The 24,043-nt window shown below is 40.4% G+C and overlaps 1 protein-coding gene across 1 annotated transcript in view; it reads right to left on the reverse strand.

Annotated features, from left to right (window-relative positions):
• The window catches only part of celf4 (CUGBP, Elav-like family member 4), a 1,368,200-nt gene that overhangs the window by 1,071,266 nt on the left and 272,891 nt on the right, over positions 1–24,043 (reverse strand). The window lies entirely within an intron of this gene.

The raw sequence follows: 24,043 nt of genomic DNA on the forward strand, positions 1-24,043 counted from the left end.
GATGCCAGAATAAAATGCTGGGGGATGGGTCTGAGGGTAGCTGGAAGGTAGTAGGTGAGACCAGGTAGGTAGAAAAGGTCAAGGGCTGGAGAGGATGGGATCTGATAGGAGAGGTTAAAGGACCATAGGAGAAAGGGAAGGAGGCAGGGAACCAGGAGGAATTGATAGGCAGGGGAGAAGAGGTAAAAGATCAGTGTAGGGAATAGAGGAAGATGGGGGGGGGGAATTTTCTTTATAACAACTATAGTCTAGTGCTTTTCATATTTCATAAACCAAAAGAAATCCCACCACCAAGGCTTCAGCTGATATATCTATAATGTCAGAAATAGACAGGGGTGCAGTGCTGCTCGAGCTCACTGGAGCACCGCTCCGGCACCTCTGTAAAAAAAAAGTCAAAATAAACAAGTGGGGATTTTAACAGCGGCCGCAGATTAAATAGAGGGAATTTTACGGGTGGGTTTTGGGGAGAGGGGGTGGTGGCTGGTGGGGAAAATACCACTAATAATATTAGGATATTTGATTGTTTTTGGTGAAATCCTGGAGCTGTGACTGTTTTGTGAAATTCCTCCTCGCTCGACTCGTTGTCCCAGCATACCCTGCTGTAGCCTCCCGCCATTTCACAGATCCTCAGTCTCTCTCCAGCACTCGTTGTTTGAGCATTGTTCTCCGCGAAAATAAAAACCTTAGATCTTTTGAAAAGTAGCATGTCGCTTGCCGAAGTGGGTCGTAAGGTCGGTCAGAACGAATCGAGCATTCGCACAATAAAGCAAAAAGAAGCTGAAATTCGTGGAAGTGTTACAGCGACAAAAATGGTCTCTCTGGTTCATGATAAAGTGCTTGCAAAGACTGAGAAAGCATTAAGTGTGTGGCTAGAGGACATGTCACAGAAGCATATCCCTGTTGATGGCAAAATTATGCGTGAAAAAACACTTAGCCTCTATGAGCACTACTGTGAGGGGGTTGAGGAGAACGAGAGGAAGGAGTTTAAGGCTAGTAAAGGATGGCTGGCTAGCTATGTAAAGTGCTACAGCCTCAAGAATTTAAAGATCACGAGAGAACTGGCATGGCAGATGTACCAAGTATCCTATTATGGAGCCAATCAAAGAACATGCTTGAAGTCTCTCAGAAAAAAAATTGTTGATCACAAACTATCAAAAGCTCACACTGCTGTTCTAAGTGTTGAAAATATAGCTGTGAAGATGCTCTTGGAAAATTATGTGACACCATGAATGCTTCGCATCTATAGACAACTTTTTCAATTTTTCATTCTGCATATTATTTAGCTCAGAATGACTTACCATACTCTGATCACTTTGGCTTATTGGAACTTCAAAAAAATGGTATTGACATTGGAATTGGACTGCATTCCCGCACTAGTGCTACAGAGATAATTAATCACATAGCCATTAACATGAAAAAGAAAATTTGCCAGCATATCAAGCAGATAAATGGCAAATTTTCTGTTCTCATTGATGAATCAACAAGCCTGAGCATTAAGACCGCCCTAATAGTTTATTTGAAATATGAAGGTGATAAGGAAGGAGATCCCCATTTTATGTTTTTAGATCTAAGCGAACTGCCTGATCAGAAAGCTGCAACTATTGCTAAGCATCTATTGAACTGTCTCAATAACCATGGGTTTGATGACTCTTACTTGAAATAGAACCTTGTAGTATTTGCTAGTGATGGGGCGAGCGTAATGCTTGGTGTCAAATCTGGTGTTGCTACAATTCTCAAGGAACATTACCCTGATGTGATAATTTGGCACTGTCTTAATCACAGATTAGAACTTGCAGTAGGTGATTCGGTGAGAGAAGTTCATGGAATAAATCATTTTCAATAATTTATGGGCAAATTGTACTCTGTTTACAGTAGATCACCTCTAAATCGAAAGGAACTGTCTGAATGTGCCTCTCAACTAGAACAACAAATTTGCAAAATAGGCCGTGTTCTGGGCAACAGGTGGGTAGCTAGCTTGTTTTGAACAGTTTCAGCAGTATGGCAAAATTATGAAGCACTGTGTTTTCATTTTGAAAAAGCAATGAAGGATGAAACAAGACCTGAGAGTGACAGAAAAACCTATGAAGGTCTGTTGAAAAGACTCTCTTCAGAACAGATTCTATTGGACTTAGCTCTAATGTATGACACGTTGCATGAACTTGGTTTACTGTCAGAGTGTTTACAGAAACACACTACTATAATTGTTTATGCAGACAAATTGATCCAACGGAGTATAAGATCACTGCATGGACTGAAAGAGCAACCTGGTACAAAAACTCTAGAAGCTCAAGAGACAGTTGAAAAGGGGAAGTTTGGAGAAATTACGTTAACAAGCAACAACAAAATTGTCTCCATTAATTATCTACAGTTTCTTACTAGTCTTATAAACAATTTGCAGCACTGTATGTTCACGGAAACATCCTTGAAAGGTTCTCAAACTTCTAAACCTTAAAGTATGTATAAATCCCTGCTAAATGAAATGTGTGTCCTTGATAAAGATAACTGGCCTGCTGAAATACCACCTAATTATGGAGAAGCTGCAATATCATTTCTCTGTGAGAGGTTTAAGCTTTTTTCTTTCCCTGTAATAAATGCCTTCAGAGATTATGCGGAGGATCGTGGATGCTGCATCCCCAAAATTTATGCCCATTACTGAGCTGTTCACAAGTTACTCCTATTAGTACTGCTGAGTGTGAGAGGGCATTCAGTCACATGAGCTTGATAATAATGACAACATGCTCAAGAATTCTCATAAATCATGTATCAGCACTTATGTTTGTTAAACTACACGGACCTCCTCTAGTTCAGTGGAATCCTGAGCTGTATGTCACATCCTGGCTGTGGTACCACAGGTCAGCAGATGACACCAGGACAAGAGTTGCTTCAGACCCCTGAACACATATTACGCCTGACCTTTGTGGAAATTATTGTGAAACTTCCCATTGGTGGCATTTGGTAAGTAGGTAATTACTTTAGATGGTAAAATACATGATTACCATCTTTTTCTTTACTTGCTTGATAATTATATTTTATGATAATAAGTGAGTGCAACTGTGCAATACTTTGTCATATTATTAAATTAAATATTATATGTTTTATTGTACTGGTTACACACTGAAATGTAGTGATAGGCTATAATCTTGTTAAAGTCTTAACTATCACTATATTTCTGTGGAGCTCTGGAATTCATTTATTTCTTTCATCTTGGTTTAGTGCTTGATATTATAAGAAGCCCTATTCATATATATATGTCACACCCAATTTGTGTACCTGCTCATTGCATGAATGGGGCAAGGAAGTTGCCCAGTACATGAAATGAACAAGTACACAAAATGGGTGTGACATATATATAGAGAGGATATAGGAAATGACAAGCATTATGTCAGCTCCGGCACCTAAAAAATTAGCACTTCTCCCCTGGAAATAGATAGCAGTTAAAACACTGATTTCCCAGCTCAGGTCCCAGTACATCCTGCCAGGAAAGGTTAGGTTGGATACACCAAGCGAGGTATACTCAGGTGTTTGGACCATTGTGAGACCTAACTCTAAGACAAGCTCTACGAGGAGCTGATGCAAAATGTGGGGTACATAAAATGGGTCAGGGTTAGATTAGTGAGAAATAACTGTGAAATGGATGTTGATCATATAATAGAGGTAACAAAATTCAGCTCCGTTCTCATATAGTATGGCTAAGGGGCCTGTTTCTCTACTGTATTTGTCTTATTGTCTCTTAAAGATTTTAATTTTCAAAGAAACAGGATTGTGCAGCCACATAAGATCGAATTTAAATTGTAGTCGCATATCATAGGTGACATAAAATATTGGGTTACATTGGTCTCTCTCTCTCTCTCTCACAAAGTTTGTTTTTTATCTCTCTCTCTCTCTCACACACACACACACACACACACACACACTTACTTTCTTAATATCTCTCTCTCTCCCTCCCTTTTTCTCTGTACTTCTTTCTTTGCATTCACTCCCCAATTTCTCATTCAGCTCTATGATTTCTGAAAGATTTTCAGTGACTTTAATATCCACAAGTAATGTGACGTTGTTGGTTGTGAATATCAAAACTGTCAGAAGAGCTGGTCACAGCAACATTGTTGCATCCACACAGCAACATTGTTGCATCCATGACAACCATGTTTCTGTGCAATGCATTAAGTAGAAAGGTTGTGGTCTCCTGAAATGACAGCAGCAGCATTTAGGAGACCAAACTTCTGTTTCTGTAAATTCACACCTGACGGAACCTGAAGCTTGGGCTAATTTTCTAAAGTAACATAATTGATAGGAGTTTATAAATTGCTCATGTGCTACATGAGAACTTAGCTGAACTTACCATGGAGAGCATTCCAACTGGCTGCATCCTCGTCTGGTATGAAGGGTGGGGAGCCGGGGTGCTTGGGGCGGGGGGTGGGGCTACTTCACAGGATCAAAGTAAGCTGCAGAGAGTTGTAAAATTAGTCAGGTCCATCATGGGCACTAGCCCCTGTAGCATCCAAGTCAACTTTAAGGAGCGATGCCTCAAACAGACGACATCCATCATTAACGACCCCCATCAACCTAGGTTATCCCTTGTTCTCTTTGCTACCATCAGGAAAGAGGTACAGAAGCCTGAAGGCACACACTCAATGATTCAGGAATAGCTCCTTCCCCTCCGCCATCCGACATGGAACATGGAACCCACGAACATTAATTCATTACTTTTTTATTTCCATGCTTGCAGTACTTATTTAATTTAACTATTTTATATATATATATAATACTATATATATTTAATACATAAATATTTTACTGTAATTCATCCTTTTTTTCTATTATTATGCATTGCATTGTACTACTGCTACAAAGTCAACAAATTTCATGACATATTCTGGTGATATTAAACCTAATTCTGATTCTGAATTTCATTGTCTCTAATACATCTTCATCAATCCCTCTCTGAAGTTGACACATATTACAGTGCTCGCAATGAATACTGTCCAAGGCAGATTGTTGCACCATCTTTTCAGGAAATGTGCAGCATCTGTTTGAACGGGAGGTCAGACCAGTGATACTGGCAGTGCAGGTGAAATAATATTTGTGCAGGGCAAAACATATTGCTGGTCCTCTAGATCCACAAGGAAACTAATAAAAAGGTGTAGTTTGATTGACCATTTCTGGCCTGGCTGTTTGCCTTGGAGAGAAATCACACAGGAAAGTTGCAATTAAATTCCTTAAGATAAAATGATACATTGTGTCCATGTGAGAGCACCAACCCAAAACTGTACAGTATATTTAAATAGGATCCCACAGTGCAGGAGCAAGTGTCCTTGCTGTCTGCAAATTAAAATTGCAATCAATTTCACAGGAATGGGGAAAGAGTCGAAGTCAATCACCCTTTTTCATATAAAAAAAAACACTTATGGAAATAGTGGCTACCAAAAAGAATCAACGATCTCTTTGGGCCAATTTATGTTATCATAAACAGCAAGAATAACTATCTCAAAGGCAAGAGATTCTACAGATGCTGTAAATCCAGAGCAATCCACACAAAGTTATTGCCCTTCTAACCATCAGCTCCTGAGCATGCATTGATAACTCCAATCACCTCAACACTTAACTGATTCCACAACCTATGGACTCACTTTCAAAGACTCTACAACTCATGTTCTCAGTATTATTTATTTATTCATAATTATTTATTTTGTTTTGTATTTGCAAATTTTATCTTCATTTTCACATTGAATGTCAGTCTTTATTTGTGCATAGTTTTTCATTGAATCTAGTGATTTCTTTGTTCTACTGTGAATGTCCACAAGAAAATTAATTTTAGGGTAGTAATTAGTAACATTTATGTACTTGGATAATAATAAATTTACTTCAAACTTTGAATGAAATGCTGGACAAATTCTGCAGGTTGGACAGCATCTATGGGGAGGAATAAACAGTTGACATTTTGGGCCAAGACCCTTCAGCAAGGTTGGAAAGGAAAGGGGCAGAAGACAGAATAAGATGGGGGGGGAGGTCGGGAGGAGCAGAAGAAGTCCATCCTGGCAGATTAATTATTTTCTTTACCATATACAGTATAATATAAATGCAGATATGTCATCAGAGGCTAAAATTGTAAAAAGGTTTTATGCTTGGTGTTTTTCATAGGTATTCTAGAAGTGTTGAGAATTTCACAAATTTCAAATATGAAGCACCAGGCTGTGTGATTTCCCTTATCTGCCTCGTTTGTTTTGCTGACAGTTTAGATCAAGTCAATATTATTCTTTGATCAGGTTAGCTATCTTTTGGGATTTTCAAACATCTGTGCTGACCTAAAGTCATTTGACAGAAAAATTCATGATTTTTACACAACACAGAACTCCTTAATTATGGAATTAAGAGGGCTATAGATAGAGTAAATGCAAGCAGGCTTTTTCCGCTGAGTTTGGGTGAGACTACCGCTAGAGGTCATGGGTTAAGGGTGAAAGGAGAAATGTTTAACATAAGAGAGAACTTCTCCACTCAGAGGGTGGTGAGATTGTAGAATGAGCAGTAAGAATTTGTGAATGATTGACTATTTAGAAGACCATAAGTTCACCAAAACCAATGTACAATATTACACCCAATTTAACAAAAAAGTGTTATTTTCAAGATGTAGAAAGTTTGTTGATTTGCAGAGGGCATTAATACTTGTGCAAACAAAGAGAATTCAAGCTTAGTGAAAAGGTAAAATGATTTCCTGCATCATATCATTGTTGTTGTTCCTTTTTACGCCTTGTGGTGCATCGGGTGGTATTTTTTTGCTGTTTCCTTAGTACTTGTCTGTTTTTTACCAGGCCAAGTTGCTAGCTCAACACGCAACCCAGCATGGAAAGCGTGCAAGGGGCTGGCCAGATTTCAACCTGAGACCATTGGCCTCGAAGTGCAGTGGTGATACTTTCAATCGGAAAAAAAAATCATTATTCAAAAATTAGGTTTGCTATTTTAGCACACTTTCTAAAAACTAATGAAAATATGCATGTCAATAAAGTATGGCCTAAGTTATGGCCATTCTAAGGTTTGAACAATAATTTCAATGGTACGTATACCACATGAAGTTGAGGAAGGGAATTTGTTCCTGCCCTAAAGGCAGTCACCAGTAAAGGGTATCACTGAGTAACACACCACCCTGCAGCCTGAGACAACAAAGCAGAGTCCTGGTGAAAGGTCTCAGCCTAGGATGTCAACTTTTAGTTCCTTTCCAAAGTTGCTGCCTGACCTGCTGAGTTCCTTAGCCTGTTGTGTCTGTCTCTGTGTCTGTATCTGAGTGAGACAACAAAGCAGGCTACCCCAGCACAGTCCTCTGATGCAAAACAATGCATTTCACTTCATGTTTCAATGTTTCAATGTACATGTGATAAATAAAGCTCATCTTTTATATTTTTATGTAAGCTACTTTAATGAAGCGCAACGTTCAAAAAGTGTTCACTTTCCAAAGAAAAGTAGAAAAGCCAATCAAAGCCTGAGGTACATTTACTGACAGTACTACAAACTTTAAATAATAATCAGCTTATTTTTCAATAAAAAACATGGTCAGACTAAATTGGGCAGAAATCTGTCGATGATGTTAACTTGGTGACTCAAATATAGGGAGGAAGTTTTAAGATTACGAGATCTTTCAAATTTAGCTTTGAATATCAATCTGTATGTAAAGATCCAAGAATATAATGACCAAACAAGGGCACTGAGCAATTATAATTCCTGTCTTAGAGTCTGACCTTTTCTTCCCCCTACACATACTGCTCTTTAATGAATCAGAAATGAATCCAGATCTCTTCAGAGCAGCACAGAATTCATGACTTTGTTCATATTTATTGATTTTATGCTATTGCTTTTATACTGATGATTCACTAGGTATAGGGTTAAGAGATGGAAGAGATCTTTTATCCCGATAAATGATTCAACTTGAGTCAATATTTACAACATTAAATGGCAGTGAATTCTATTAAGTTTCTGTATTTTAAGTGTAAAAACAGACTTTTTCCAAATTAATTCATATCATGTTTTCTCTAGTTTGTAATCACTGTTCTTTTACACTCTCATTACAGTAGAGTAAAGGGAATTATAGAGGCATGAGAGAGGAGCTGGTCAAAGTTGATTGGGATGTGTCACTAGCAGGGATGATAGCAGAACAGCAGTGTATGGAGTTTCTGGGAGCAATTTGAAAGGCACAGGATAGATACATCCCAAAGGTAAGGAAGTATTCTAATGGGAGGATGAGACAATCATGGCTGACAGAGGATGTCAAAGGCAGCAGAAAAATAAATGAGAGGGCACACAATATAGCAAAAAAATAATGGGAAGTTAGGGGATTGGGAAGATTTAAAAAACAAGCAGAAGCCAACCAGAAAAAGCTATAAGGAGCAAAAAGTTGAAATATGAAGGTAACCTAGCCAATAATATAAAAGAGGATACCAAAAGTTTTCTTCAGATATAGAAAGAGTAAAAGAGAGGTGAGAGTAGATATTGGACCACTAGAAAATAACTCTGGAGAGGTAATAATGGGGGACAAGAAATGGCAGATGAACAGTGTAAGTATTTTCAGTCAGTCTTCGCTGTGGGAGACACTGTCAATATGCTAGAAACTCAAGAGTGTCGGAGGTAGAAGTGAGTGTAATTGCTATTACTAAGGAGAATGTGCTGGGGAAACTAAAAATCTGAAAGTAGAAAAGTCACCTTGACCAGACAGACAATAACCCAGTGTTCTGAAACAGGTGACTGAAGAGATTGGGAAAGCATTAGTAATGATCTTTCAAGAATCACTCGATTTTGGAATGGTTCTAGAAGACCAGAAAATTGTAAATATCACTCTACTCTTTAAGAAGGAAGGGAGGCAGAAGAAAGGAAATTATAAGCTGGTTAATCTAACTTCAGTGGTTGGGAAGATGTTAGAGTCCTTTATTAAGAATGAGGTTTCGGGGTACTTGGCGGTACATGATAAAATGTCTATTCATCTCAACTCAGCTAAAGGACAATAAATAGATAACAAGACTTGATAACTAAATATAGCAGAAAGGAATCCTGACTCCTGAACATTGACAAGTTTTCTCCTGAAGATATGTTCTCAGGCCAATTCAACACGGGTACATACATCCACACCACTGGTAGTATCTACAGGAGGCACTGCTTCAAAAAGGCTACATCCATTATCAAAGATCTCCACCATCCAGACCATGCCATATCCTTGCATCTACCACTGGGAAGGAGGAATGGAAGCCCGAAGTCCCACCCCAGGGATAGTTTCTATCAAATGGTTCTTGTACCAAAAAGCACAACCCTAACCACTACAGCTGAGCACTACAATGAACAGTTTGATCACTTTGTACTAACACAGACTTTATTTGTTAATAGTGTTTTTTCTTGTAAAAATTGTTATACGGTAATACGTTTAATTTACATTTCTCTAGAGAATGCCGCTTAAATGTGATGCTGCTGTACCTTTTCATTACATATATTTCCATACATGTGCTCATGAAATAAACTCGAATTTGAATTTGATCTGTCTGACTGATACTCCTCCCCACAACTAAATAACTTGCCTGCATTCATTATTCATCCACAAATATGAAGAACAAATAAGGACAATTCAGTGTTCGTGAAACCACGGTCAAGAATAATTAGCATCAAAAAGACCATAAGAGATTGGTGCAGAATTAGGTCATTTGGCCCCATCAAGTCTGCTCCGCATTCCTTCATAACTGATCCATTGCCCCAATCACCTGCCTTCTCCTCGTATTCCTTCATGCCCTGACTATTCAAGGATCTATCAATCCCTGCCTTAAATATACCCAATGACCTGGCCTCTACAGCCGCCTGTGGCAATAAATTCCACAGATTCACCGCACTCTGGCTAAAGAAATTCCTCCTCATCTCCATTCTAAATGGACGTCCCTCTTTTCTGAGGCTGTGTTGTCTGATTTTAGACTCCCCACTACCAAAAGAGTGTCTACAGTGGATGCATTCTTACTTAACCTCAGACCACTATGAAAATAGCAATACCTAAGTCAGACTGCTGTTTATTCAATACAGGTCAGTGTTCAACGCCATCATCTTCTCAGTACTAATCAGCTTCAAAACCTGGGACTCTGTATCTCCTTCTACAACTGGATGCTTGCCTTCCTCATCGGGAGACCAGTCAGACTGGATCAGAAATATTATCTCCTCCTCACTGACAATCAATACAGGCAACTCAAGGATATGTGCTTAACCTTCTGCTCTACTCTCTGTACATTCATGACTGTCTGGCTAAGCATACTGTAGCTCAAAGGTCATCCATATGTTTGCTGATGATACATCTATTGTTGGTAGAATCTCAGATGGTAACAAGGTGGTATACAAGGATGAGCTAGATCAAATGGTTGACTAGTGTCATATCAACCGCCTTGCATTCAATATCAGTAAGACTAGGGGAAGGGGAAATTGGGAGAATACATCGTAGTACTTATTGAGGGGTCAGCAGTGGAAAGAGTGAGCGGTCTCAGTTTCATGGCTGTCAATATCTCTGAACATCTATCTTGGGCCCAATATACTGATCCACTCTCGAAGAATGCATGACATAGCTACATGTCATAGAAACATAGAAAACTTACAGCACAATACAGGCCATTCAGCCCATAAAGCTGTGCCAAATGTGTCCTTACCTGAGAAACTACCTAGAGTTACTTATAGCCCTCTATTTTTTCTAAGCTCCATGAACCTGTCCTTAAAGGACCCTATCACATCTGCCTCCACCACCATCGCTGGCAGCCTATTCCACGCACTCACCACTCTCTGCATAAAAAACTTACCCCTGACATCTCCTCTGCACCTAGTTCCAAGCACCTTAAAACTGTGCCCTCTCGTGCTAGCCATTTCAGTCCTGAGAAAAAGCCTCTGACTATCCACACGATCAATGCCTCTCATCATCTTATACACTTCTATCAAGTCACCTCTCATCCTCCGTCGCTCCAAGGAAAAAAGGCTGAGTTCCCTCAACCTATTCTCATAAGGCATGCTCCCCAATCTAGGCAACATCCTTGTAAATCTGAAATTTCATTTGGAGTTTGGTGAAATTTGATATGTCAGCAAAGACTGTGATACATTTCTACAGAAGTACTATGGAGAGCACTCTGAGTGGTTATAGCATCATAGACACAAATGCACAGGATTGAGAAATGCTGCAGAAGTTGTAAACTCAGCGAGCTCCATAATAGGCACTAGTTTCTTCACCATCAAGGACGCCTTCAGAAGGGCATGCCTCAAGAAGGTGACATCCATCATGATGGATCCTCACCATCCAAGACATCCCCTTTTCTCATTTCTACCATCAGTGAGGAGTTACAGCAGTGTGAACTCCCATACTCAACATTTTAGAAACAACTTCTTTCCTTCTGGCAAACGCCCAACTGGTCCACAAATCCATGAACACTTCATCATTATTTTGTTCTCCTTTGCACTACTTATTTATTTTTTTAATTTCTTATTGTAATTTATAGTAATTGCTTTATATTTTACACTGTAATGTTGCCACAAAATAATAAATTTCACAGCATATGTCAGTGATAATTAACTTTTGATTCTGATTCAGAAGTAATTGGACTTGTTATAATATCAAGAACTAAAGCTTAACTGCAAACTCACAGCACAACACTTGAGTGGGAGTAGAACCAAATATATGTTTTTAGTAAGAATTACTCCTTTTGGGGATTAAACTTCAACAATTAATATTGATCACAATCCCTTTGCTTTGGAGCAAATAGTTCTAAAAGATTTTGCCTTCAAGAAGATTAAGCTGCCTAAAGCAGAACTCACTAAAATAGTGGTATCCTTATTGCCGATGCTAACAGCAATGAAAGTTGCAAAAACACAATGTCCTACAAGTATCAGAGGAAGCATCTCCATCATCCTCATTTCCCTTTGAGTTATGAATGTCTGGATTGCCTTGTTCATCAAAGTTGACTTTATTGTCAGATGCACAAGTACACATATTCATGGGTGCAGTGAAATAATGTCCTACTTCTAGTGACAAGTTTCTAGATTCAAGGGATTCTGCAGATCCAAGAAATCCAGAGTAATGCATACAAAATCCTGATTAAACTAAGCAGAATAGGCAGTATCTTTGAGGAATTAACATTCGACGCTTTGGATCAAGACCCTTTATCAGGATGTATATTTTTATATTTTTTAATTTGGAGACGATCCCTTCTGGCATACCAAGTTGCGCCACCCAACAACCCACTGATTCAACCCAAGCCTATTCGCAGGACAACTTACACTGACCAATTAACCTATGTCGTTGGACTGTGGGAGGAAACTGGAGCAGCTGGAGGAAACGCATGTGCACATGGGAAGAATGCAAAAACTTCCTTACACCGAACTCCGATGACCCTGAGCTGTAACAGCATTGTGCTAACTGCTATGCTACTGCGTTATCCTACAGGTTATATAAGTTTCTGGTATTTATGGCAAATTCTGTAAAATTGTAAATGTATTATTTTGTCTTAATATTGATAGCCTGCTTGTTGCTAACAACCTTCTTGTTGTTAGATTAAAATCAAGTCACCCAGAGATAAAGAGTCTGAAACATAGAGTGCAATCTTAAAACAATGCTACAAAAACCAAAATGCCAGGTGATAGGAAAGGCAATTCGGTTTATTCAGCCAACTTATACAAAAGGCTCTGCTAATCAAATAATGGTGGGATGAATTGAAAGTGAACTGGAGTTAATATGTAATGGAGAATAATGCAGTAAATGTCCGGGCAGTGAGTTTAAGACATTTGTTCAATCTCAAGGATTCAGTTGAAGTCCGAATTGCTCAACATATTTTGTTGACAATAAAAGGGTGGAAAAAAAAGGATAACACTAAAAGAAAAGTGTTTTAATAAAATGTACCGGAAGAGACAGGGGGCTTAGAATCTTGACCTCCTGCCCAGTATTTCCTCTTGATAAGAACTTTTCAAAGCACACAACAAAGCTGCTTCGGCATGATATGATTTCCTTTTTGAACCTGCTCATCTGGGTGAGTTTTCAGGCATGGTTTCCCACACATTTGTTACTTTTTAAATGTGCCTCGGATCAGATCTATTCAACTGGCACTGAATATGTTATCTGGCACATTAGCAAAGCTATTAAGCTCAAAGCAGGGAGGAAAGATTTTTACTATTGCATCTGAAGATTTAAAGGGAAGCAGTGTTTAGAAAAGCTCCAGCTATGGACAAAGATGGCTCTGAACACTATGAAATCAAGTGAAAGCATTTCTAAGTTCAAGATTTAGAGTAAGTATATTATTAAAAAATGTAAACCCTTAGTGGCCACTTTATTAGGTACACTTGTACACACCTGCTCATTAATGCAAATATCTAATCAGCCAATCATGTAGCAGTAACACAATACAGAAAAGCATGCAGACATGGTCAAGAGGTTCAGTTGTCGTTCAGACCAAATGTCAAAATGGGGAAAAAATGTGAGCTAAGTAACTTTGACTGTAGAATTGTTGGTGTCAGTTGGGGTGGTTTGAATATCTCAGAAACTGCTGATCTCCTGGGATCTTCATACACAACTGTCACTGGAGTTTACAGAGAATGATGTGAGAAAAATATATGTCTAGTGACTGGCGTTTCTGCAGCCAAAATACCTTGTTAATGACAGAGATCAGAGGAGAATGGCCAGACTGGTTCCAATTGACAGGAAAATGACAGTCAGTCAAATAATCATGAGTTACTATAGCGGTGTGCAGAAGAGCATCTCTGAACACACATGTCAAACCTTGAGGTAGATGTACTGCAGAAACAGAAGACCACGAACATACACTCAGTGGCCACTTTATTACATACAAGATAAAGTGGTCACTGGGCATATGTCAACATATACTACCTGGAGATTTATTTTCTTGCAGGCATTCACAGTAGAACAAAGAAATACAATGTGCAAAAGAAGACATAATATGGAATAATATGAATAGGAATAGTCAGCATGGCTTTGTCAAAGTCAGATCATGCCTTACGAGCCTGATTGAATATTTTGAGGATGTGACTAAACACATTGAAAGTAAGGAGGTGTGGGATTCAAGGGGGCATTGCTTTGTGGATCCAGAACTGGCTTGCTCACAGAAGGCAAGGAGTGGTTGTAAACTGGTCATATTCTGCATGGAGGTCGGTCACCAGTGGTGTGCCTCAGGGATCTGTTCTGGGACCCCTCATCTTTGTGATTTTTATAAATGACCTGGATGAGGAAGTGAAGGGATGGATTAGTAAATTTGCTGATGACACAAAGGTTGGAGGTGTTGTGGGTAGTGTGGAGGGCTGTCAGAGGTTACAGCGAGACATTGATAGGATGGAAAACTGGGCTGAGAAGTAGCAGATGCAGTTCAACCCAGATAGTGTGAGGAGGTTCATTTTGGTAGGTCAAATATGATGACAGAATATAGTATTAATAGTAAGACTCTTGGCAGTGTGGAAGATCAGAAGGATCTTGGGGTCCGAGTCCATAGGACACTCAAAGCTGCTGTACAGGTTGACCCTGATTAAAAAGGCATACGGTGCATCAGCCTTCATCAACCATGGGATTGAGTTTGAGCCAAGAGGTAATGTAACAGCTATATAGGACCTTGGGTCAGACCCCACTTGGAGTACTGTGTTCAATTCAGGTCACTTCACTACAGGAAGGATGTGGAAGCCATAGAAAGGGTGCAGAGGAGGTTTACAAGGATGTTGCCTGGATTGTGGAGCATGCCTTATGAGAGTAGGTTGAGTGAACTCGGCCTTTTCTCCTTCGAGTGGCACAGGATGAGAGGTGACCTGATAGAGGTGTATAAGATGATGAGAGGAATTGATCATGTGGATAGTCAGAGGCCTTTTCTCAGGGTTGAAATGGCTAGCACGAGAGGGCACAGTTTTAAGGTGCTTGGAAGCAGGTACAGAGGAGATGTCAGGGGTAAGTTTTTCTTACGCAGCGAGTGGTGAGTGTGTGGAATGGGCTGCCAGCAACGGTGGTGGAGGCGGATACAATAGGGTCTTTTAAGAGACTCCTGGATAGAAACATGGAGCTTAGAAAAATAGAGGGCTATGGGTAACCATAGGTAATTTTTAAAGTAAGTACATGTTTGGCACAGCATTGTGGGCCAAAGGGCTTGTATTGTGCTGTAGGTTTTCCATGTTTCTATGTTTCTAAGACAAAGTGCACAAACAAACAAATAAATGAATAATGTTGAGAACATGAGTTGTAGAGTCCTTGAAAGTAAGTCCATAAGTTGTAGAATCAGTTTAGTGTTGAGGTGAGTGAAGTTACCCATGCTAGTTTGGGAGCCTGATGATTGAAGGTTAATGACTTTACCTGAACTTGGTGCATTTCCTGCACTTCAAGTTGTTTTTAATTATGCAGCCTGGAGACAGATGAGAACCAGATTACTTAATGAATGCATTTATGTAATGGAACCATGCAATAACGTAATTCTTTTAACAGTCTGAGTATGTATTGCCATGCATGGTTTCTATCTGAAAACTGAGCCCCGAAGAAGGATTTTGGCGTGAAACGTCAACTGTTTATTACTTTTCATAGATGCTGTCTGACCTGATGCGATCCCCCAGCATTTTGTGGGTACTCCTAAAATCTAAACTGTCTTCTGAAACTGATCCTTAGAACATCTTGAAGATGTGTTCCATAAATCCAAGCATTTTCATCATTTTGCTAGTGAAACCAAAAGAATAATGTTTTCAAGCTGAGTAAATACTATTTTTCTCTGAAATATCTAATAATTTAGGGGCCATTACAACAGGAGATCGTGTAGGTAGGCTTCACTGCTTAGAAACTTTAAAAAAGCTAATATCTTTGCACTGACACTGAGTGTATAATAGTGGCATTTAAGATGTGGAGAGAGGCACTATGACTAAGTATTTTTATTCATATATTAAATTATTTCAATGAAGAAAAGCTTTATTTTGAATTATCTTCACTGTTAAAAAGAGTTAAACCATCTATATCTGTCATTTGCACACATTTGCAGGCAGATATATGTGTGCATGTATATATTGATGGAGGATAAAGATATTCTTTGTGTGTTGCCTTGCACACAGGTGCACTCTGCACTAGAGACATAAAACCAGCAGTCTGTGAAAGAGTTCCTTTAACATTTATCACCCCTCCTCATCACCAAACCTCAGTCCCCTGGGAGTACAAATGCTAATTCTGCTGAAGATTTATGCAGATCCTTTGGGACTGGGATTATAGCAGATCTTTACTACAGACAACAATTTTGCTTTTCCATAGTGTGATGTTTTTTAATAATTCCAACCATGCAGCCTTTTCTCTTTATAATAGAACAGTACAGTTATTCCAGCAGAGACTTGCCATATGAGCAGCATGCTCCTGTCCTGTATCTTCCCAGAATCCTTAGTCCAAATATACGGCGAGATGCTGCAATGTTGAATTCTATTTCAATAGTAATGTTAGGACCCAGCGTGCTAATGTAAGGTACAACAGCCAGTTTCCACTCGTTCATCAGAAGAATTAAAATGAGGGCCACAGGATGCCGTGAGCCTTCTGACGCAGAGGCCACACCTGACAATTGATTCATTCTCACTCATTGCATTGGTGCTTAAATGCAGTGTCGTTTTGGGGTGCCTCTTTAAAATGAGTAGATTGTCATTAGTTTCTATGGCAGCAAGGAGTACCATCAGATGGTGTTTAACTAATCTTTCTTTACATCGTGTATCTTTCCTGAAAACAGAGAAAAAACTGGCTTCCAAAATCTTGATTGTAAATCTTTAAAGCAACCACGCATCAACAAATTCATTCATGATTTACTTTTAACACTGAAGTCTGTGCTAAAACATAAATCAGCACAATACAGAAATAGGCTTTATAGTCTGTGCCAAAAATTATGCCAATATAAACTAAATCCATCTGCCTGTCCAAATCTAGAGTCCAACCTGGTCGAGTTTCTGAAGTGAGAGGGCACAGATACAGGATATGCAGAGAGAGATTTAAAAGCAACTTGAGAGGCAACTTCTTTACACAAGGGGTAGTGGGTACCTTCAGTGAACTACAAGAAGAAGAGGTTGTAGTATTTATTTGGGTAGGTACATGTAGCGGAAGGACTTGGTGGGTTATGGGCTGAACAAGGGTATTTGTGACTATCAGGGAGGATGCTGTGGACGGCATAGACCAGTTGGGCTAAAAGGCTTGTTTCTGTGCTTTATTGCTCGATGACTCTATGGCCCATATGTTTCAATTCCCTGCTTGTTCATGGACTGGTCTAAATTCTATCATATCTGATTTCACCACACAGCATTTGATATTTCCACCCTGGGGATCAGACCCTAGCTATGCCACTCATAGTTTTAAAAGTTTTTATCAGGTCACTCCACAACCTCAATCACCAGAGAGGAAAACCAGACTATCCAAATCAGCTTAAGCCAGATGTTCCCAATTTTTTTTTAAAAAAATGCTATGGACCAACACCATTAAGCAATTGGTTGGGAACCCCTGGCCTAAGCCCTCCTTTCAGCAAATACTCTCCAATCCAGGCAACAATTTTATGAACCTCCTCTGCACCCTCTCCAAAGCCTCCACAGTCTTCTGTGATGCAGTGACCAATAATGCACTCGGTTTCTCAAATGCAGCCTAACTGAAATTTTATACAGCTGTCAATGTCAAAGTCAAAAGAAATTTATTATCAAAGTGCGTATATGTCACTATATACTACCTTGAGATTCATTTCCTTGCAGGCATTTACAGGAAAGTAAAGAAATAAAATGAATTGATGAAAAACTATGTACAATTAATGACTGACCATGAACCAATGTGCAAAAGGAGACTGAGAAGATGAGATGTGGAGCCCTTGAAAGTGAGTCTGCTGGTTGTGGAACCCATTCAGAGTTGAGGTGTGTGAAGTTATCGATTCAGGAGCCTGGTGGTTGAAGGGTAATAACTGTTCATGAACCTGGTGGCGTGGGACCTATATCTCTGTACCTCCTTTCCTGTGCAAGCAGCGAGAAGAGGGCAGGCCTCGATGGCGGAGGCCCTTGATAACGGATGCGACTTTCTTGTGACGGCGCTCCCACGTAAATGCGTGTTCAGTGGTGGGGACGACTTTTCCTGTGATGGACTGAACAGTATCCAGTACTTTTGGTCGACCTTTCGGTTAGTTCAGGGGCATTAGTGTTTCCCTTCCAGACGGTGATGCAACCAATTAGGATACTCATCACCATGCACCGATTGAACTATATAGCTGCAAGAGTTCCCTGAATGATGAAGACAAGCATGCCACACAGCTTCATTACCATCTCATCTACCTGCGTTACCACTTTCAGGAAACTATGGAAAGTGACCCCAGATCCCCTCTGTACATCAATGCTCTTCAGAGCCCTGCCATTCACTGTATTCTTTCCCCCTGAATTTGACCTCTCACTTGTCTGACTTAAAACTCCAGCTGCCACATCTGGTCTACATCTCACTGAATCCTTTAACAAAATTCCTCACTCTCCACAGCTCCACCAGTTTTTTTTGTGCTGTCTGCAACTGCGTTCAGTTACATGAACATCCTCGCTCCTGGCATTTTGAATTCTACCCCTGCAAGTCTGGAGGCACCAGCGGCTTCAATCCATTCTGAAATCTCACTGACTACTTGCTCATGAATTTGTGGATTAAATTACTTTTCCAATGGAAAGCCTCGCAATAACACCTGAGAAGCTTTTAATTTCCTTTGAAGAGAATGTAATGAGAACCACATTTGGAAAGGCACCATTGTGTACATTTGCACATTCACTGGTGTCATCTTATACTTAAATAACTATGATCCTTGGAATTTTAAGTAGGCTGCCTCGCTTCAAACAGATGTTGTACAGCTGCACTTATTAAAGGTTTACCATATAGGCTTTGCAACAAGACAAGATAGCATTATGTGTAAAATAACAGGTACCTGTCAGTGATTATACAGTTCGAAAACAATCAAAGGAACTATGATGAAACGTGAAAATGACGAAACTTGACTGGATATCGGAATTCTAGAATAGCATTGAGCCATTTAACATTACACAAATGACCGATTCTGTGCTCACAATATTCTTCATCAACATTTAATGGAATATGGTTTCCCCTATCAGTCTGAGGATTCTATTTGTTGGCTTTCATCACCACAGCATTCCTTGCAATCATGTCCTCATTAGCCACAGTATTATAATCTCTGTAATATTAGCAGCTTCTAATCAGTGGATATCTCCTGGCACGGCTGATTAGAATGGTATCGATCTATCTGAAAGATCAAGGGTCAAATCCAAGCTGCTGTGGGTGATTGTTGCCATCTTATGCAGCTCGTGAGAAGCCACTCTGAAATGAGCTTGGTAATTTTGTGTGGTTACTTGTAATACAAGTAGCGTTCGCCTAATTACATACTGCAAAATTTCCTTCTGTCATAGATCTGCAAGGGTAGAAGGTTGTCGAGAAAAGAAGATAGCTGGCTTCACATAGTACTCGCAACTGGAAGATTGTCAACACAGATGCATGGAAGGAAAAGGGAATCTTTATTCCAATTGTTGATCAAAATATCTTTGAAACAACCCCCATTCATTTTAACAGTAATAGATATTACAAAACTTTGATTTTTCAAAACATTGTGCTGTCATTTGTAGATGCAGCTCAACTCATAAAATTTAGAAAATATTTAGTTTCTTGGTGTTCTGTGTTATGTAGGGCCTTTAGTATTACCAATGACCCCGCCCATTAATCCAGAAACCTCTTCGACTTTCTACCAGCAGCCAGGAGACTCCAATGCAAGAACGGTGTGGATGGGAAACAATTAATTCTTTCAGGCCGTTAGGCTTCTGAACCCCCTGCCACATCACATTGATATGTCACCGATTAATTTGCTCTGTGCCATACAATATTTAATTTATGCACTTTACTTCATTTATTCATGTGTCATTCATTTGTAGATTTAATTCTACTTTCCTAAGCTATTGTGTGTTCTATATGTATTATATGTACCACTGTGATTTACAGCCTGGTCCGGAGAAATGTTGTCTTGTTTGACCATATTGATGCATACAGTTAAATGACGATAAACTTGAACTGACCTGACTTGAGCAGCAAAACCGTGAAACAAGTTTTCCATTGAAGGAGTACATCAATGACACACTGTAGTTTAGGTTTCGGTTAACAGCATTTCGGAAATTTGTTGGATTTGAAATTCTTTCCTGAAATTTGCATTAAATCTGAACGTCATTTAAAAAAAGAATGATGTCCAGTAGTTTGCCTTCCTCATAATCTGTTCTGCCATGACTGAATGGTGGAGCAGACTCGATGGACTGAATGGCCTAATTTTACTCCCATGTATTATGATCGATTCTGTTGTTATTGATGGGAAGTTGCAGACTAAATCATGCATTGGGACTATTTATTTTAATTGGGGATTTCAGTGCTGGTGTTGAGAGGGAAATGGATCAACCATGGTCAAATTGCAGAGCAGACACAATGGACCAAATGTCCTGAATCTGTTCTAATGTCTTATGGTTTTACTGTATCTGCATTGCCTTGTAAAACTATTCGAAGTATCTGTGTGGTGCAGAGTAGCAGCACAGGGGCTAAAGCTAAGTGAATTTAGCTCCAGTTCTGTCATCTGTAAATTGACTGCAGACTAGAAGCAAAATGACTGGATGTACAGTGATTCAGATGGGTCTGAGTGGAAGGAAGCAGACATAAAGTTTTTGAAGGAATTGATGCAGTATATTGGGACTGACCTTATTAGTGGGGCAAAAGGAATCATGCTGTACTGTTCTCTGCAGCCTGCTAAGCACTCTCAGTGTAATCACTGTTGTGTTGTAGGAAAGGGAGAAATCAGTTTATTCACAGCAAGTTCCAAAAACAGCAATGTGGTAATGGCCACATATCAGTTTCCATTGAGTTTGATTGAAAAGAACAATATCAACCAGGCTAATGTAAATAACTCCCTTGCCGTTTTTCTAAAATAAAGAGCAATGATATTTTTACAACCTCTGAAAAAGCAGACACATTTTCATTTATCATGTCATTCCCATGAATCTAGACACTTTGCTTGATCAATGGGTCAGAATAAAACCCATAATATTGGGCACTTTTATTATCTGGATCATGGAAGCTAGCCCATTGTACCAGCACTCCTGGTGGGATTGCTAAACTAGCTTCCTTTGACTTTGGAGGAATTCGGTGTGTTTGGCAGCATCCATGCAGTGTAGTGGATAGTCAAAACATCAACTGTCCATTTCCCTCCCTAACCAATGCCTGATCCTTTGAGTTCTTTCAGTGCCTCATATGTTGCTACAGATTCCAATATCTGCAGTCCTGTGTCCGCAACTTCCTTAATCTTTGACTCATCCGAAACAATTGAGTACATGTTGGCCTAAAGCATGTAAGCAGAGACTGGAGAAAGTGGTCATAGTTTCCAAGGAAGGGTGGGGAATGTTGGTGATGGAACATTTGAGCTGGTAATTATGTTACATAGGAATACCATATCTATAATTTCCAGCAACACACATCAAAGTTGCTGGTGAACACAACAGGCCAGGCAGCATCTCTAGGAAGAGGTACAGTCGACGTTTCAGGCCGAGACCCTTCGTCAGGACTAACTGAAGGAAGAGTTAGTAAGAGATTTGAAAGTGGGGGGGGGAGGGGGAGATCCAAAATGACAGGAGAAGACAGGAGGGGGAGGGATGGAGCCAAGAGCTGGGCAGGTGATTGGCAAAGGGGATATGAGAGGATCATGGGACAGGAGGTCCGGGGAGAAAGACAAAGGGCGGGGGGAACCCAGAGGATGGGCAAGGGGTATAGTCAGAGGGATAGAGGGAGAAAAAGGAGACTTTGAAGCGACTAATATTTTTCCAACACCTATGATGTTAAGACCCCAGTCAATCCGACTTGGCAGCAACATCTCAAATTCAGACATCCCACCCTGCAAAAACTCATTTCAGGGAGGTAGCACCATCAATTTGCGGGAGACTTCCGGGAGAGGTGGGATGTCTGCAATAAAGTAGCTCCTTAGCAGCTGGCCAGCTAGTTTAAATAACGTTAGCTATGCTAATGAACGAATGACACCTGTTAAACTCATCTCAACATGTCTTTTACAGTCTTAACCCACCATGAGCAATAGAAAAGTCACTGTTGCAAAACAGTGCAGCGAGCAACACTGTCATTATTTTGACCCGTATTAGGCAGGGGTACACTTTAGTGTAGTCTGGGGTGACGTACGTTTTATATTTTATGTTTTTTTGGAACACTCTGCCATGGCGCGCTCTTGCTCACACTCTCTTTCTCGTAGTCGCTCGTGTGCTCTCAAGCACTCTCACTTGCTTTCTCTCTCTCTCGCTCGCATGCTCATTTGCCCTCGCTCTCGCTCGCGCGCACTCTCTTGCTTTTCTCCTGCTCGCTCTCAAAAAAATTGATTTCCGTGATATTGTATATAATTTCCGGGCATCAGGGAGCCACTATTAATATGCGGGAGACTCCCGAAAGTTCCAGGAGAGGTGGGATGTCTGCAAGTTCCATCATGCTGAGCACTGGTGTTCCCCCATCTCCCCCTCCCCCCAACCGGGCTGTGGGCTCAGCACACTGGTGTTTACACTGCTGCATTCCAACTGCACTGCCAGATCCAGCTCAAACTGTATCAAGTTCACTGATGAGATAACAGCAACAACGTTGAGTCGGCATATAGAGAGGCTTATCAAATGGTGTGAGAACAACAAGCTGAGTCTCAACGTGGACAAGACAAAAGAGATGATTTTCTACCGCTCTCCATTGCACGCCCATGGCTCTTCTGTGCAAAGAGTGAAGAGCACTAAGTTCCCTGATGTACACAAAATGGACGATCTAACCTGACCCACAACACCTCCCCGTGCATCAAGAAGGCTCAACAGCATCAATACTTTGAGAAGATTGAGGCTTGCAAGGCTCCCTGCCCCCATTCTAAAAACTTTACAAAGGAGCACCATCGAGAGTGTCCTGTCTAGCTGGATCATTGTGTGGTACGGAAGCTACAAGGCATCGGGCCGTAGGAGCACACAGAGGATAGTAAAAAGCAGTCAGAGGATCACTGGGGTCTCCCTCCCCCCATTTACGACATTACCCAGGAGTGTAGGGCCCGAAGCATTGTTGAGGATCCCTTCCACCCATCTCACAATCTCTTTGACCCATTACCATCAGGAGCATTAGGACTGGGGCTGCCAGACTGGGTAAGAGCTTCTTCCCCCCCCCCCCCCAGTTGTGAGATTAATGAATGCTCTGCCACCACCGAGGACAAATGACTTGAGAAGCTTGTATATTTGTGGTAATAGTGGCTGGTGAATCATTCTTCAATGCCAGCTTTCACCGATCAGGATCCAATTCCCTCCTCTGCCCGTAAGGAGTTTCTACGTTCTCCCCGTGATCGCATGCATTTCTTCAGGGTGCACTGGTTTCCTCCCACATTCCAAAGACATTTTCCCATTAAAAAATGTACTTTTGTATCATCTAAACAAACTAGTGATTTTACAATCTCCTGAAGGATTCAGCCAGCTCCACTCTTGGAAATGTAGGTACGACACCTTGTAAATGAAGGCTGGCCATTGTTGGGGCAGACTTCAAGCCAGATTAAAGCGTTGAGGCCTGAACAGTGGAAAATGATCTGGTGTTCAGCCCCACTACTCCGTGCCGATTAAAATGTTGAGACAGATGAAAGCATCGAGGCCCAAGAGTGGAAAAGCAACTGGTGTTTAGTGTCATCTGTCTGCGTTTGACATGATCCCCTCTCTTCTTACTACTACCACTGGGCTGGAGGTGCAGGAGTCTTGAGTCCCACACTGCCAGGTTCGGGAGTAATTGTTGCCCTCTAGCCATTGGGCTCTTGGACTGGTTTAACTCACCTCAGCGCTGAACTGATTCCACAGCTGTGGACTCAGTTTTGGGGACTCTGCATCTCATGTTCTATGTATTACTTGTTTCTTTTTCATTATTTTCATGATTTGTCCTCTTTTGCTTATTGGATGTTTGTCAGTTTTTGCTCTGTGTGTGCGTGCGTGTGTGTGTTTTTTGTGGATTCTATTCTGTTTCTTT

The sequence above is a fragment of the Mobula birostris genome, chromosome 3, assembly GCF_030028105.1.
Source record: "Mobula birostris isolate sMobBir1 chromosome 3, sMobBir1.hap1, whole genome shotgun sequence".
NCBI classification, from domain to species: Eukaryota; Metazoa; Chordata; class Chondrichthyes; order Myliobatiformes; family Myliobatidae; genus Mobula; species Mobula birostris.